Below are 17041 nucleotides of genomic sequence, written 5' to 3' on the forward strand. Positions count from 1 at the left end.
GGCCTCCCCTTCCCTCCCCACCCGCCTCCTCCCAAGGCCTCCCCTTCCCTCCCCTCCCCACCCCCTTCCTCCCAAGGCCTCCCCTTCCCTCCCCTCCCCACCCCCTTCTGCCCAAGGCCTCCCCTTCCCTCCCCTCCCTGTCCCCCTCCTCCCAAGGCCTCCCCTTCCCTCCCCTCCCCCTCCTCCCAAGGCCTCCCCTCCCCCTCCCCGCCCCTCTACTCCCAAGGCTTCCCCTTCCCTCCCCTCCCCGCCCCCCTCCTCCCAAGGCCTCCCCCTCCCCTCGGCCCCGCAGCAGGTGCGGCCACCGTGACACCTGCGGCCCCGCGGGGTTGAAGGGCCGCGGGCAGGGACAGGCAGGGACAGGGAGGAGCGAGGGGAATCGGGGGCAGCGGGTCCCACCGACTCCCTGGGGCCCGGCCGGGCGGGCTCCCACCAGGTACTTCCCTCCCCTGGGTGCAAAATGAGCGAGAACTCCCAAAACCCTTTTCCCCCTTACCTCCCTGTCTGCCCAGAATTGTGTCAAGAACTTTGAGGCTCTCATTTTAAGGGGATTTTCTTTCCCCCAAGGTTCTGGAGGGAAAGGATCAGAAAGTCCCATCAGGGGAGGGAAGGCCTTCCTGGGAGTCGCCCTGTTTCCATTACTGCCAACATGGTGGGAAGAAGGTACAAAGTAAGTAAGAAACAGGAGAGCTGAATCCAGATGCATCCATGAATGGAACCTAAGAGGTTGGTAAAACTCTACCTAATACCCAAATAAACAAAAATATCAGGCGCAGTGAGTGTTGTAGGCAAATCAGATCCCGCTCGGCAACTGAATGCTAAATGGCACAAAAAAAGAAAAAAAAGAACAGCTCCAAACTCATTTTATGAGATGGCAATGACCTCAATGCCAGAATTTGACTAAGACATCATAAAAGGCCAATTTATTTGCGAACATAGCTTGATTTTTTTTAGAATAAAATATTAGCAATCAAAACCGAGCAATGGGGAAAAAAAAAGATTAAATGGTCGTTTTTGTGTAATCTCCAAGATGCAAGAAGATATGAGTTTCAGAGAAAAACATTAACGTGCTTTTCTTTTTTCCCTTGGAAATTAGAGAAAGATCATATTATGAGTCAGAATAAATGAGTTAGATTAAAACTTTAATAAACTCGAGAAGCATGTTTCTCCTCTAATAGAGACAAGTAAAAAATTTCCTAGCGAAAAGGGAATAGGACTTCTTTAGCACTGTAAAGGGACTTCACAGAAGGCTGTCGTCAATGGGAAACTTAATGGGCATTTATTTTTTATTCTCTTTAAATAAGAATAAGAAAGCAGTGTCCACTATAGCAACTACTTTTTGAAATGACATGAGGGACAAGGGCAAACAAGTATTAGGATTAGGTGCAGAGATCTTTCTTTTAGTAAGACCTTATTTCTTTTAGAGGACTTTAAGGTCCACAGCACAAGGGAAAGGAGCTTAGAGAGATTTCTTATAGAGCCCTGCCCCCACAGTTAAGATTGACATCGACACATCACAATCCCCCAAAGTCCATAGTCTGAGTCACTTTTGGTTCTGTACATTCTAGAGGTTTGGACAAACATATAATGAATGACATGTACCCATCGTTGCGGTGTCATACAGAGCAATTCCATTGCCTTAAAAATGCTTGTGCTCCCCTTATCCATCCTTCCTCCCACTTTGACCCGTGGCAACCAGTGATCTCTTTATTTTTTCTATAGTTTTGCCTTTTCCGGAATGCCATGTAGTTGGAACTCCACAGCATGTAGCCTCTTAAGATGAGCTCCTTCCATGTAATCATATGCATTGAAGTCTCCTCCACGTGATGTCTTGCTTTGGTGGCTCAGTTTTTCTTCAGCGCTAAAAAATATTCCGCTGTCTGGATATACCGCCATCCCTTTATCTGTTCACTTGTTAAAGGACTTCTCAGTTGCTTCCCAGTTTTAGCAACTATGAATGAAGCTGCTGGAAACATCCATGTGCAGGGCTTGGTGTGGACCTGTTTTTGATTCTTTTAGGTCAATACCAAGAAGCCCTCCCGCTGCATCACGTAGTGAGATGCATTAGCTCTGTAAGGAACAACCAGGTGGCCTCTGCAGACCCGCAACAGTGTGTGACAGCTGGTGTTGCTCCCCATCCTCGCTGTTCCCGATTTGGGCTCTTCCAGGGTATGTAATGGGGTCTTGGCATTGTTCAGTTTGCATTTCCCAATGTCACGTGATGCGTAGCATCTTGTCATATGCCTCTTCACCATCTGTGTATCCTCTTTGCTGATGTGTCTGTTCAGGTCTTTGGCCCACGTTTTAATCGGGTTATTTTCTTGTTACAGAGTTTTAAGAGTTCTTTGCATATTTTTGGATAACAATCCTTTTTATCAGGTGCGTCTTTGGCAGATACGTTTTCCCACTCTGTGTCATCGCATTCTCTTCACAAAGCAGAAGACTCCACTGTGATGAAGTCCAGCTTATCAATCGTTTTTTTCATAGACCATGCCTTTCTAAAAAGTCCCTGCCGTACTTAAGGCCATCTAAGATTTCCTCCTATGTTACCTTCTAGTTTTATAGTCTTGCATTTTACACTTACACTTTAATCCATTTTGGGATTAGTTTTTGTGAAAACATTGAGGTCTGTTATTTATTCTTTTTTTTTTTTTTTTTTGTAGGTAGATGTCTAGTTAGGTGGTCCAGCAGCATTTGCTGAAAAGACCATCTTTGTTCCGTTGTATTACCTTTGCTCCTTTGTCAAAGAACAGTTAACTCTATTTATAGGAGTTCACGTCTGGCCTCTCTATTTTGTACCATTGATCTATTTTCCAAAACCACACTATCTTCATTACTAGAACTTTACAGTAAGTCTTAAAGTTGGACAATGTCAGTCTTTCATCTTTGTTCTTCTCCTTCAATACTGTGTTGCCTACAAATGTGCGGTTTGGTGTTGGCTAAGTGTTAAGTATCATGTTAGCTGTAGGTTTTTTGTTGATATTCTTTATCAAGTTGGGAAAGTTTCCACCTATCTTTGACTTACAGAGAGCTTTTATCATGAATACATGTTGGGTTTTGTCAAATGCTTTTTCTGCATCTATTAATATGATTCTTTGTTTTCAGCCTATTGATGTGATGCAATACATTAACTGACCTTTGAATATTAAACCAGCCTTGCACAAATGGTATAAATTTCACTTGGTCATGATGTATAATTCTTGTGAATATTGTTGGATTTCCTTTGTTAATATCTTCTTGAGGATTTCTGCATCTATATTCATGAGAGATATACTCTGCAGTTTTCTCTTCGCATAGTTTTGGTATTAGGGTAATGGCGACCTCAGAGAATGAGTTAAGAAGTATACTTCTCTGCTTCTGATTTCCATTAGAAATCACAGAGAACTGGCATTATTTCTTCCTTCATGTTTTAAATTCTGGACTGATAATTCCAAAATTCCTCCCATGTCTGGATGTGATGCTTGCTCTGTCCCTTCAGATTGTGTTTTTTTTTTCTCTCTTGGGTTACCTTGTCATTTTGTCTTGATGGCAGGTCATGGTGCACTAGATAAAGGGAACTGCTGTGAATAGGCCTGTAGTAATATGGAAAAGTGGGGAGGAGAGGCCTTCTCGGGGCTGTGCTTAGGTCTTGGCCTTTCAAGGAGCCTAGGCCTCTGGACTGCGAGCTTCACAAGAGTCTCTCAGTTTCCCCTCACCCCCATTCCTTAGGTGGCAGATTGGGCTGGACTGGGCATTTCTTTCCCTGTAGGTCAGCTAGGCTCCGATTAAGAGCCCATTAGGGCTCTTAGGCTCTCATTAAGTAGTTTTCCTTGGGGCCGACTGTTAGGGAGAACAGATACTCCAGGTTATTACAAAATGGTTCCTTTCCCTTCCCTTGCAGTACCCAGAAGGGGATTTTTGTCTGGTACTTATGTGGACCCCTGGCTGAGATCCCCGTGGCAGATCTCACAATATCCTGACCCCCGTCTCCATGCCTGGGTCAGCCTGGAGCTTTCGTGTCTCAAAGCTGTCCCCACCGAGCTACTGGGAATTCGTGAATTCCAGGTTAGGCTTTCCTCCCCCGTCGCTGGTTTCTGAGGAGCTTCAGAGGGTGAGTCTCCGGTCCGCCTAAGCTGGGATGGCCTGTCTGCCTCTCCAGTCCTGGGATTTGTCCTGGATCCGCCGGCTATCACAGATGCAGGAAGAGTGGTTGATTTTTCCATTTGTTCGGCTTTTCGCTTGTGGTTCGGACGGAGCGGTAATTTCCAAGCTCCCTACCCACAGACCCGGAGAGATTCATGACAAAGAAAATTCAAGACAAAGTGAAAAGTATTAAAAATGACCATCTGGCAACCTTAATAAGAAAGCCTTCCTTGACCAATCCTAGCCCCCCCGCCCCAACAGACACACTCCACATCATCATTTTTTTGTCTTGCTCTATTTTGTTTCTCTTTAGCACATTTCACTACTTAATGTTCTATATGTTTTATTCATTTATTTTGCTTTTTTACAACCACTAGAATGTTAAGCTCCATAAAGACAATAGTTTTTCTCTGATTTTCCCCGTGTTGTACTCCCAGTATCTGTAACACTGCCTGGAACAGAGTTGGTATTCCACATGGATCTGTTGAGTGAATGGATAAAAAAGCAAAAGAACTCATATGGTGGTTCAATAAGGTTACTATAAAAATGAATTGTGCTCCATGTGCCACTAACACACTTAAGAGTGCAATTTAAAAATATATATTTAAAAATATATATAATATTTATACTAGCAAGAAACATGGTGAGATACCTAGGAGTATGCTAAACCAAAAATAAGACCGAAATAACTGTCTTTTTATTTACTTGTTAATTAGGGACTGTTAATACTTACTGTAACTGTAGTTTCAATCCCACAGGAATGAAACCTTTAACCGATCAACATGGAATTTCTGATCAATTGTAGGAAATTTGCTGGTTGCCCTCCTCGCTCCCCAAGGAGGGCAACCTTGCCAAACAATGCATTTCTTACTAATAAATCCTTTTTGTCTTTTTATTAATGCCTTCTCTCTGCCTTTAAAAGCCTTTCTTTTGTTTAGAACAGAAATTTGGTGGAGCTTTGTGATTTATAAATCATTTAATAAAGCCAGTTAGATTTTCAAATTTACTTGGTTTGATTTTTTTTTAACAAGACTAATCAATGTCAGACAGGTATCCTTTCAACCCAAATTAATCCATAAATTTAGTGTATTTCTAGCCACACTCTCAACAGGTCTTTCAATAAGGAGTGACTTAAAACCTATGTTGAAGGGCAAAAAGCCATAAAAAGAAAAAAAAATTTAAGAAGAACAAAAAGTGAAAGAATTAACCCAACCAGAAAATAAGGATATTTTAAACCTTAGCGTTTGAGATTGTGTGGGTATTATTGCAGAGTTAGACAAATAATGAAACAGAGTACAGGTATCTGATAAGTAGAATTTCAGTAAAAGTAAAATGATGGATAATTTTGTAAATAGTGCTGGAAAAAGTGGTAATCTGTATGGAACAAAATAATGCTATTATCTCTATCGTCTCATATATCAAACCTCAGATTTCAGGTGAGTAAACCCCTTAAGATAAAGAACAGCTTGTATCATGTCTAAAAGTAAGGATAACAGTCTGTATTTGTGACCCACGTAAAAATGAGTTTATTAAAACAGGCATGAAACGAATAATGGCCAAAAAAAATGATAAGTTTAACTACACTGAAATTTAAAATGTTAGTACGATAAATAATTTCATAAAATGGGAAAAGTCTACGCATTATTAATATTCGGAAATATTAAGGTTACTTACAAATCAATAAGATAAAGAAAAGCACTCTAATTAAAACTAAAGTGACAACAATAATGACCAGGAACAGGGAAGCCACAAAAGGAGAAACCCACATAGGCGAGAAACAGATGGAAAGCTGTTCATCTCCCCGGTAATTAAGGACTTGAAAAACAAGACCGCAAGAAGGTGCCATTTCACACTCACCAGCCGGGACGCGCTGTTCCAATGCCTGGTGTTGGGGGGGAAGTGGAGGTGAAGGAATCCTCGCGCACTGCTGAGGAAAGCATGAACTTGTACGGTCTCTTCCATAAAGCAACCTTGCAGGAGGGATCTTGTAACGTTTGCAGGATATTGTAAACCGGGAGGATATTGCAAGATCCAGCATTTCCACTCCCCGGGATGTGTCCTGGAGACACACACAAGACACGTGTGCCGGAAAGATTTTTTAATCATTGCATAATAACAATAGGTAACATTATTATGTGGCATCTACTAAATATTGGATCTATTTTCACTCTTTTTAGGTTTCACAGAAACCTTCTGAGGTGGAGGCTGGTTGTATTCCCTCTTATAGTCGACGAGCTCGAGACCCACGGAGAGCAAGGAATTTGCCAGGTTCATCGAGCTGAGGAGCGGTGGAGCAGGGTTTCCAAGGAGCTCGGCCGGCCCCAGAGCCCTTCATCCTGGCCCCTTGTTAATACTCTCTCAAAAGCCTAAAGGGAGATATTCAGAAACCACTTAACGTCCATCAACAAGAGCATCAAGTAGCCATAAAATAGACAACTTTGCAGTAGCTTCATCTACTAACACGGATGTAAGTTGAATCACAACCATGAACTCAAAAGTCACGCATGAATATAGCAGTTCAGTATCACTTATATGCCATCTTACAATATATAAAAAAAACATATTTTTACGGGTACGTATGTGTAATAGAGGCAATACGTACACCAGGATAATAAACATCAGGCTCCACATAACAGTTCCGGCCGGACTACGCAGGCGAGTTCTAATTCACCTTAAGGTCAAAAAGAAGAAAATCCAAAGCAAGTCTGGCATCACGTTAACATTTGTCAAAATCACGAACTGGGCAGTCAGCTGTTTCTTGCATTATTTTGTAAAACTTCGCGTGTGAATTTTTCATGACGACGTGACGACGCTACCACTGATACAAACCTTAAACTCCTCTTGTCACAGTCCGCGCAACTTTTATTTTTGTTGTCTCTCTGATGTGTGAACACGTTGACGGGAAGGTGGACCCATTCACCGCCCCCTTAGGGTGCTCAGGGCCCAGGACATCCGCCGAGGCACCACCTGGGGAGCTCTCCCTGCGGCCGGGTGGGAAGGGGCCGACCCTAGGCACACGGCCCCCTTGGTCCTGGGCCCGGATTCCTCTCCCCTGGCCTGGCCTGGCTCCTTAGGGGGCTCCTGGTCCCTTGGCCTCCGAGAGCCGCGCAGGGAGTGGGCATCCTGCCACCCTCCTGTGAAAGAAAAGGGTCCCTATCCCCTTTGTCCCTAAGCCCTGGCAGGTGTTATGCAAATGTGTCATCCTCTCAGGGGACTTTGAACTCCTCCCGCCAGAAGCAGGAAGACAATGGTCTCTAAGGAGACGAGGGCAGCGTGGCCACGAGGAAATCCTCGTGAACCCGAAACTCCTCTCATTAAGACGAGTCCCTGAAACGGCTGGAAACGGCGGCCACTGCGGGAGGACCCGCGTCACCCTGACGCCCGGGAGCTGCCGACGCCTTCCAGTGGCAGCATCACGCTCGGAGGCCGGATCCTCGGCTCCCACCGACGCGGCTCGCCCGTATTTAAATTTCTCTTGAAGAAAATCTGAGTGTGGTTATGGTGATAGTCTGTCCCTACCTTCAGGTCATCTGCAATCTAAAAGAGCTGAAAAAAATAAAATAAAAAAATAAAAAATAAAAGAGCTGATTCTTATTGTGGTAAAACACACACACACACACACACACACACACACACACACACACACACACTTTAACAGGCATTTAAGACCCTAAGTGAAATGAATTCCCTTTCTGCAGCTCAATTTCAGGCATCGCTGAGCAGGTGGGAGATTTGCCCCCTTCCTCTCGTCAAGGCTTTGACTCTGCTTACGTCTAAATCTAAACACATTCCTTTACTAAAGTAGTTCACTTCACGTAATTAATTCGAATTTCTTCACCTCAACATATATCATTTCTACCTAGATAATATTTATTTTTATATAGGAAATAAGTATCCAATGTGTGCCTGTTGTAATAATCTTTAAAAGTCCATTCATCTAAAAAATAAAAAAAATCTATTCATCTCTTTTTATAAGATTTTATTTATTTATCCACGAGAGACACAGAGAGAGGCAGAGGCACAGGCAGAGGGAGAAGCAGGCTCCATGCAAGAGCCCGATGTGGGACTCGATCCCGGGACCCCGGGGTCACGCCCTGGGCCGATGCTCAATCGCTGAGCCCCCCCGGGATCCCCTCTATTCATCTCTTTTTACAATACTGTTTAGAATGCAGAATCGTAATGGTTTAAAATGAACTTCTACAACCTCACAGAAACTATTATTTTTCTCCCTGTCTTTCTGTATTTCGATAGGATGTCAAGATGTAAGATCGTAGTGTTTACTATTATGATCCTGTTAATCATAAAATATAATTGAACCGAACACTTTTAAAGCAAATTCCACGTCAGACGTGTATCTTTCTTAAATGATGTAGACTCGGTCGTAAGTCTGTGCGATCGAATCTGCAGTAATTAATCCTACAAGAAAATACAGTGCGCGCACTAGTTTTTGGGAAGGCACAGGGGATCCTCGTCCTCTGAGGACGGCTGTCCATGACACGCCCTATGCAGTTCCGGGTCTTTCCACAACCTCCCTGTGACCATGACACCTTTATTTCAGCGATGAAAGGCGTAAGGCAGACAAACTCCCTCCGGCCGTCTCTCCTCCTCCGGAGAGCCCTACACAGACGTTGGGGCAGGTCAGGACCTATGGTTGCCCAGACCGACCCTGACAGCTTTCCTGATGCTCCTGGTGGGGCCGCCGCGCGCCTGTGTGCTGCGGGGTGTCGGGCAGGTGACAGCAGGACGGCAGGTGACAGCAGGACGGCACCTGAGCGTGTAGCTATTCCCTGGAGGGCGTGCACCGCGGGACACGTGGTTCTATTACAGGGACATGGGATTCGCGAGCTCCGGGCACAACCATGGTTCACCGATGTCCCTCTGAGTCCGTGAGCCGACGGCCGTCCGATGCCCGCGGCAGGTGGGCACCAGCTGTTGACGGGACGGCCTGATGAACTTCGGCTAAAGGAATCTGCCTCTGGGAAGGGACAGATGGAAGCACACAAGGACAAAACAGAAAACCCTGCAGGGAATCGTTTAAGGAAGCAGACGGAAGTCCCTTGGCCGTGACTCGTCCCTGGAAGCTTCAGGTGTGCAGAGGCCCGGCGGCCTTGCGGGCTCGGGACCAGGCCTCCCTGAGCAGGTGGGGTGCGCATGGCCCGGGACTCGGGCAGGTGCCCAGAGGGCGGGCGGCCGGTGTAAGGCCGGGGGAGCTTCTCGGTGCTTCGTCTCTCTGCCACTTGGACATTTGACTTGTGTCCCAGAGGGGCGGTATCGTGGGTCCCAGTGAGAAGCCCTTGGGATGGGGGCGATGCTGACCCCGAGGGCCGTGCGATGTGACAGCAGTGACCATAGTGAGGAGCCAGCGAGACGCGGAGTTGCTGGTGACTGCAGTGTAGACCTCCCCGTCCACACCGACTCGGTCTCTAGAGCCACTCGGGCTGTGTTCACACCGGGGGAGGCTGGCGGGGGGAGCAGGAAACCACGGAGGTGAGCCGACCCACAGCTGACCTGCAGGTGCGGGCCACCTACGAGGATGGGGCCGGTGGTCTCGGGCGCCCCAAGGGAGCAGGGCAGACAGCAGGAAGGTGTCAGGGAGTCGGCAGGTGTATTCCTCACTGCAAATTGGTAATTTGGAGTCAAGCTTCACCTTCCTGACCCCACCCCCACTGAGGTCTGCTGACCAAGGATAATTAGCAGACTATTCTTTCCCGGGGAGCTGATGAAGGGAAGGGGGCCCCGCTGCAAGGCCAGGGTGGGCAGCGCTCCCCGGCTGTGCCCAGGTGGCCGGGAGCCGGGCCGCGGGCTCGGGCCGGGCTTGGGGCTCTGCTCCGTGGAGGCCCCCACCTGGCACCTGCGCGGCCCCCCCTCGCGCACACACTGGAAGTGCGGTGGCTCTAGTGGTGCTGTTTGGCCTGTGACTCACTCGTTAGCTCCGTTAACCGGCTACTCACCAGGCTCTGTCCCGCGCTAGCGGCATTTCTTCATAGGTGATAAAACAACGAAATGATATGAATCTCCTTATTTATGTTCCTTAATCTACCGTTTCAGTTAAATGGAGTGAAAGCTAGAAAACGAAATGGAGTGGAAAAAGATATTCTCTCAAATAACCACTTGAGAAAATTAGGCAAGCAGAGACAAGGAGTATGGGCACCCCTTTATCCAAATGATAGTTTGTTCCTTATTAGGCCACAAAACAATTTCATTTAAAATGTCTAGAATAATTCATGTAATAATAGTCAATGTTGTCCCAACTGGCTAGTTGCTTGGAACAATAGGATGAAATTTTCATGTCTTCATCTGTAAAATGAATGCACTGGATAAAATTAGTTGTAACGACTCAAAATTCTGAAATTGTATAAGAATTTTTATACCTTTGCCCAGCATTAGCATAAAACAAATATGGGTCAGTGGGTCTAATGAAACTTTCATGTCAAATCCTAAATTATCAAAAGCAAAGTAATAGAGAATTCTGATCTCTCAACGGGAGACAGTAGTAGGACAGCAGTGTTGGATGACAGCTCTGCTTCTTCCTGTCTGAGGGAGACTCTGTTTTGCTTTAATTTCTCATTTAATAAAAAGGGGAAAAGTGAAAATCTACCTCCAAGGATTGTTTTGAAGACTAGATGCCTCAGTCTATGTGAGACATTGAAAACCACACCTACGGCTTAGCAAACCACTTATCATCAAAAGTTAAAAAGTAAATGAAATCTTAGAGGAGTGTGAGCAGAAACACGGAGGATGGAGAACAGTGGTTCCCAGGGGCGCCTGGCTGGCTCAGTCGGGGGAGCATCCCACTCTCATTCCCCCAGTTGTGAGTTCTAGCCCCACGTTGGGTGTAGAGATTACTTAAAGTCTTTTTTTTTCTTTTTTTTTAAGATTTTATTTATTTATTCATGAGAGACACACACACAGAGAGAGAGAGAGAGAGAGAGAGAGGCAGAGGGAGAAGCAGGCTCCATGCAGGGAGCCTGACGTGGGACTCGATCCCAGGACTCCAGGATCACACCCTGGGCCGAAGGTGGTGCTAAACCACTGAGCCACCTGGGCTGCCCGAAATTACTTAAAGTCTTAAAAAACACAATAGAATGACAGTTTCTAACTATAACTAAAAGGCCCTGCAAGTTTCATTGATTGCAAATGTGACCTGAGACACACTGAATGGTGTAAATTGTCGCTGGTCTTACGGGGCTGAAAGTGAGGCGCATTGCAGCACAGAGGCTCTCTGCTTTTTTTTTTTTTTTTCTTTTTTTCTCTTTACATCTCTAACAGAAGCATCAAAGGAAAAGCAAAATCCCCCAAATCCTGCTGTTTGTAAATGAATCGTGACCAACTATGGAGGATAAACCGGAACTCTTAGACTTTGTGTCACCACAGTCGACTACAATGACCTCCTAAAAAGGAAGGAGAGGTTCATAACAGAAGCATGAATTTTCAACTTCTTAGGGGAATGTATGTTTTGTTTTGTGTTTCCTTGAACAGTGTAGTAGCGTTGTTTGAAATTTACCTTTGGAATTGGAAGCATTCAATACAAGTCAGACGCAGTAACCACACTTCAGATTTTAGCTAAGATGGAGTGACATGAACAAAATGTACCCTCTTTATAGAAAAAAAAAATTCAAAGATCATAGACAAATGAGTTTTAAAGCATTGGAAATCCAGCAGCTAAAAACAGTGATCCCAGGCAGACAGGACACCAATAAGATGAGGCTTATAATTGCCCTACCTCACTTCTTGGAAGGACTTGCTGGGCCTTGATGCCAGGAATGGAGACTCCGGACAGATTTAATGATCTCCCTGGTGTGAGCAGAACTGAATTAGAAGTCCAGGGAGGTAAAGGTGGCTAAACACCTTAGGGCCGGGAACGGGAGGAGCAATCTTCCCAGGGAGGGAGCTTCAGAGCCTTGCAGTATCACCCATTGCAGTATCAGAGGAGTATTGATCAGCACGTGCATGTGGGAAACTATCTAAAGCCAGTGAAACAACAGTCTAAAAAGATTAGAAGGACTAATCCCTGGGAGCCCACACAAAGCCAGCAATAGTTCCTTTTCCCAACAGCCGCAGTGGAAAAACCTTAAAATCCATAGTAAGATGGCTTTATTGCACTCAAAAGGGTTCTATCTCATTGGCAGCGCAAAATTAACCTACCAAATGTTGCTTTGGTAAAGGCTAGCGCTGCTTAAACACAAGACTCTAGTGATCACATGGTTTCTAAATGATGTAATCATTTCCCAGAACCATGTTCAAGAATAGTTATAAGGAACAAATAAATATCTACCATCCAATAAGGCAAAATGCCTGTTGGGCATCCAATCTGGCATGCAGAGGGACATGAAAATCTAACTCATAATGGAAAGAACAAACTAATCAACACAGACCGATCCCGAATGATGGATGATGGAGTTAGCAGCCAAGTACCTAAAGATAATTACCGTGACTGTATTCCATCTGTATGAGAAGCTAAGGGATAGAGTACACGTGCTAAGTAGAGCTAGGAACACCAAAAAGACAAAAATAGGAACATGTAAAGGACTTTCAAAGTTTAATAACGAGAAAACACACCACCTCGTAAAAATAACGAGCAAAATATCTGAACATTTTGCCAAAGGAAGTGCATGGATGGAAATGAAGACCATGGAAAGGCTCAATGTTCTTAGTCATCAGGAAAGTGCAAATTAAAGCCTCAGGTATATGTAACTACAAACCAGTTAGAAGCTAAAATTAGAGACTGAGCACAGCAAGTGTTGACAAGAAGGTGGAACAACCAGGACCCTCATATGCTTCTGGCAAGAAGGTAAAATGCTGCAACCACTCTAGAAAACGTTTGGCAGGTTCTTAAGAAGGTACATACTCAAAAAAAAAAAAAAAAAAAGAAGGTACATACTCACCTACCTCTGACCCAGCCATCCCACGCCTAGCTATTTACCCTCCTACCCATACAAAAACTAGCGCATAGATGTTCATAGCAGCTTGGTTTAGTAGCCAAAGGCTGAAAAATAAATATTCCCCCAATAATTGAATGAACAATCAAATAGCGGTGATATCTCCGCTAAGGGATGCTGTTTGGCTCTTAAAAGGAACGGCCCACTGGTATTCACAAAACCACGACCAGCGTTCTTAGTGAGAGAAGCCAGAAAAAAAGGGAACCTATGAAGGGACTTCATTTATTTTACATTCTAAGAAATGAAACTAATGTACAGTGACAGAAAACAGCTCAGTGGATCCTTGAAGATGGGGGAAGAGGGTGAGAAATGGAAGGGGAGATTGAAAAGGCTTATAATAGCCCCCAGCGGACGATGCATGTGCGTATTATACTGATGACGGCGACGACTTTGCCGGTAGCATACGTGTCATAAACTCATCAACCTGTACACTTCATGCAGTTTATGTCAATTATGCCTCAAAAAGCTGTTTTCTTTTAAAAAATAACAAAGCAAAATCCCACGTAATTTCCTGCAATGTAAAAGATAACATAAATATGGAATATATGCTATTAATATGTAATACATTGCATTAGTGATAATATATAATATAAAATGTGATTTACTGGTGAAAAATTTCTCTTCTGGAAGAATCAAAGACAGGATTTCTTTCAGATTTAAGGACAGTCTCTTCGCAAGTAACAAATGTCCTCACATTTTTTAAAAATTACTACATATTAATATTTCTCACTTATGAAAAGTACTTTGTGAAGTACTCGGCTGTCCTTGCTGGCTGCTGGTGAAGCCTTTAGTGAGACGAATTAGCACCATGAATGATGAATTTTGCTACAGGACTGGGATTATGTTCCACAGTGATCCTCATGACTCCGTAAAGAGAATGATGGAGAGAAACTCTCAAAGGGCAAAGGACTCGGAAGGTTTCTTCCAATAATTCTTCTGCACACACATTTTTAAAGGGCAAGATAATGAATGTCTCCCCGCTGAGGAGGAAAGGCAGGAATTAAGGACTTTAAAATATTATAAATAAAAGGAAAGTCCCTGTCTTCCTTACTGCAGTTGCGGGATTAATCTTCACAGGACAGGAGCTCAGCTGCACACAGGACAGACTGTCTTGTCCAGGTCCAGGATTTTCCAGATGGTGATCTTTTCCATTTGGAAGGGACGTTCATGGGAAAATAAAAATTGACAAACAAACGACATATAAGCTTGGGGCCCACATACTTGGATTCGAATCGTGGAGGTTCCACTCCTTCGCTGAGCCCTTGGATTATTTATTTATGTATTTATTTATTTATTTATTTATTTATTTATTTATTTATTTATTTATTTATTTTTATCTAAAAGCTTTTTTTGATCAGGACCCAGCAGCAGGTCTGGGGAGCACAGGATGATGGGACTCCTCCCCCTGTGAGGTCACACCTGACTTTTCTCTGAGACTTCTGGGATAAGTCAAGGCTCGCCGTTGGATATTTTAAACTGTACCAGGACCACAGTGAAGATTAAGGAAAATTCTTACAAAGCATGAAAGATCAGAGGCTCTAGGAAGAGAGCAGCCTGAAATTATCTGAGCTTCTCGATATTCATGTATTGATTCATGATGCATTCATTCATAGGGGCCACTATTTATTTTAACCTAAACTGGAGATCGGATGTCAGACACTCCTAATGCATGAGTGGCTCCAATGGAAAAAATAAGTAAATAAATCCTGCTAACCTTGTGAAATTATAGCGTGGGAGGCCCACAATTAAAATAATCATGGTAAAATAATAAAGTATGCTAGAGAAGATCAGCGGTTCCCCGGCTGAGGCGTCAGCATTCACCAAACACAAAGTCGTGCCTTGGCTGGGGAGCAGCTCTCCTCCAGTTACTAATCAAGGCAAAAGTACAAGAGATATGGCTCCCTGACCCCCACCCAGAATGGGCCGCCTCAGCTCCAGAGTTTCTGCCCGGAAACCAAAGGTTCTGTTGGGTCTGTAATGGTAGCTCAACTCTTTGCTCTAGGCAGTTCTGCTCCCTTTTCCTTTCTTGGCTGGGGGTGGATCCAAAGAGCACTCACAGGAAAGGGCCTCACACGGGTTCCCATTGCCGGGAAGGCCCCCCGGTGACCGTACCCCACAGCCAGAGCTGGGTAGAGCGAGCTGCAGTACGGGGCAAGGCCGTAGAACATGGGGCAACACCACCTTGGAGGAAGAAATTCTAAGGACGCATGTATATGCAAAAGAATTGCTGGAAATACCATAGAACCTTGCACTCAAAAGATCTGCAGATAAATTGGGGTGCGGGCACCGTGGAAACCTCACATAGAAGATCTGGGGGGAGACACAGCTAGCAACACAAAAGCACTAACAAATGGAAAATGTGAGCAAAGGGACGTAAAGGACGGAGAGAGTAGCTTATATAACACGTAAAGAGTAACAGTTGCAGAAGAGAAAGAAATCGCGTAGAGAAGAGGCAGTGATTAAACAAATAGTAAAAGCATTTTTCTCTTACCTTAAAGCAACATTTAAGCTGTTGATTAATAAATGCCTCATCAAGTTGCAAGTAGAATTGATAATGAAAGATTTATATCAAGGCAGATCCTAGGAGAAGTTGTTGGACTCAAAAAAAAAAAATCATGAGAAAATTTTACAGACTTCTTGATAAAAAGAACAAATCACTTACAAAGAATCCTATGTATCCAGCTTCTGACCTGCTAGAGAGCATTGGATTAATACTCAGACAACTGAGAGAAGAGGGCGATGGCCTGAGAAGAGCGGGCGTCGTCCTCCTAGCAGAGAGGAAGATACCTGTGGACGTCTTTCCACATTCATCATCTGAGAAAAATACCTTAAAAAATATAATTAAGGCAAAGAATTCAAGATAAGGTAAATACCAAGGAAGCAAAGATTAGCAATAACCCTACATATGGATGATGCTAGCCTGTCTAGGAATATGGAATAGAAGTTTTTAATTTGAAAGAATCTTAAAAAAAAAATTTAAAAAAATAAAAATAAATAAAAAATACATAAATAAAATTTAAAATAAATAAATAAATAAATAAATAAATAAATAAATAAATAAATAAATGAATCTTAAAACAGCAGGGCCCAATCAGTTAAGCATCCAACTCTTGATTCCGACTCTGATCACAATCCCAGGGTCATGAGATCTGGGCCCAGCTCCGGCTCTGCCCTGGCCATGGAACCTGCTGAAGGTTCTCTCACTCCGTGGCGGCCGGGTGGCTCAGGCGGTCAAGCATCTGAGCCTTGGTTTCGCTCAGGTCATGATCTTGGGGTCATGGGATGGAGTCCTGGGTCAGGCTCCGTGCTCGGCATGGAGTCTGCTTGACACTCTCTCTCTCCCCCTCTGCCCCCCAACCGTCGATAAACGAATTTGAAAGAGAAAGAGAGGAAGCGCACTGGGTCGGGGGTTGAGGACAGGGGCTCAGGGATGAGAGAGGCAGGTTCCCCCCGACCAGGGAGCCTGCACAGGGCTGATCCCACGTGCGCCGAGCCAAAGGCCCACATTGCACTGACTGAGCCACCCAGGTGCCCCTAAATAAAAATAAATCCTAAAATTAAAAAAAAAAAGATTCTTTCGCTCCCTTTGTACCTCCCCCCCGCCCCCCATCAGTGCACAGATGCTTCTCAATCTCCGTTAAAAACAAAACCGACAGAAACACCTTAAAGCAGAAAGCATATGTTCCAAGAGAAACTATACAACCTGTGAAAACCAAAATATTTGACTTCCTTAATAAACCCCAGGAGTAGAATTAGAAGCAGAGAAGGAAAAGGCAAAGTGGTTCCGAATGTCCGAACAGAATAGGGGAAAGGAGCGGGAGAGAGTCCAGCACGATGGTATCGGACCGGAGGGTCCAGGGGAGGTTGGCCAAGTACGTGGTCACGGAAGAAATAAGTTTGCATCTGTTTTTTGTTGTTTTTTGTTTTGTTTTGTTTTTTGTTTTTTATTTTTTGTTTTTTTTCCCCTTGTTCTCAGTATG

The 17041-nt window shown here is 44.4% G+C and overlaps 1 long non-coding RNA gene across 2 annotated transcripts; it reads left to right on the top strand.

Annotated features, from left to right (window-relative positions):
* Nucleotides 1–271: 271 nt before the first annotated feature.
* LOC112668298 (uncharacterized) lies at nucleotides 272–7664 on the top strand. 2 transcript variants are annotated; one of them, XR_003141632.3, is made up of 4 exons: nucleotides 272–436; nucleotides 568–726; nucleotides 2020–2169; nucleotides 6300–7664. It is a non-coding gene; the product is annotated as an uncharacterized LOC112668298 (long non-coding RNA). The 2 variants fall into 2 exon arrangements; XR_007408690.1 differs by lacking the exon at nucleotides 6300–7664 and adding an exon at nucleotides 3881–4085.
* The last annotated feature ends 9377 nt before the right edge of the window (nucleotides 7665–17041 follow it).

This window comes from Canis lupus, chromosome 36 (genome assembly GCF_003254725.2).
Source record: "Canis lupus dingo isolate Sandy chromosome 36, ASM325472v2, whole genome shotgun sequence".
NCBI classification, from domain to species: Eukaryota; Metazoa; Chordata; class Mammalia; order Carnivora; family Canidae; genus Canis; species Canis lupus.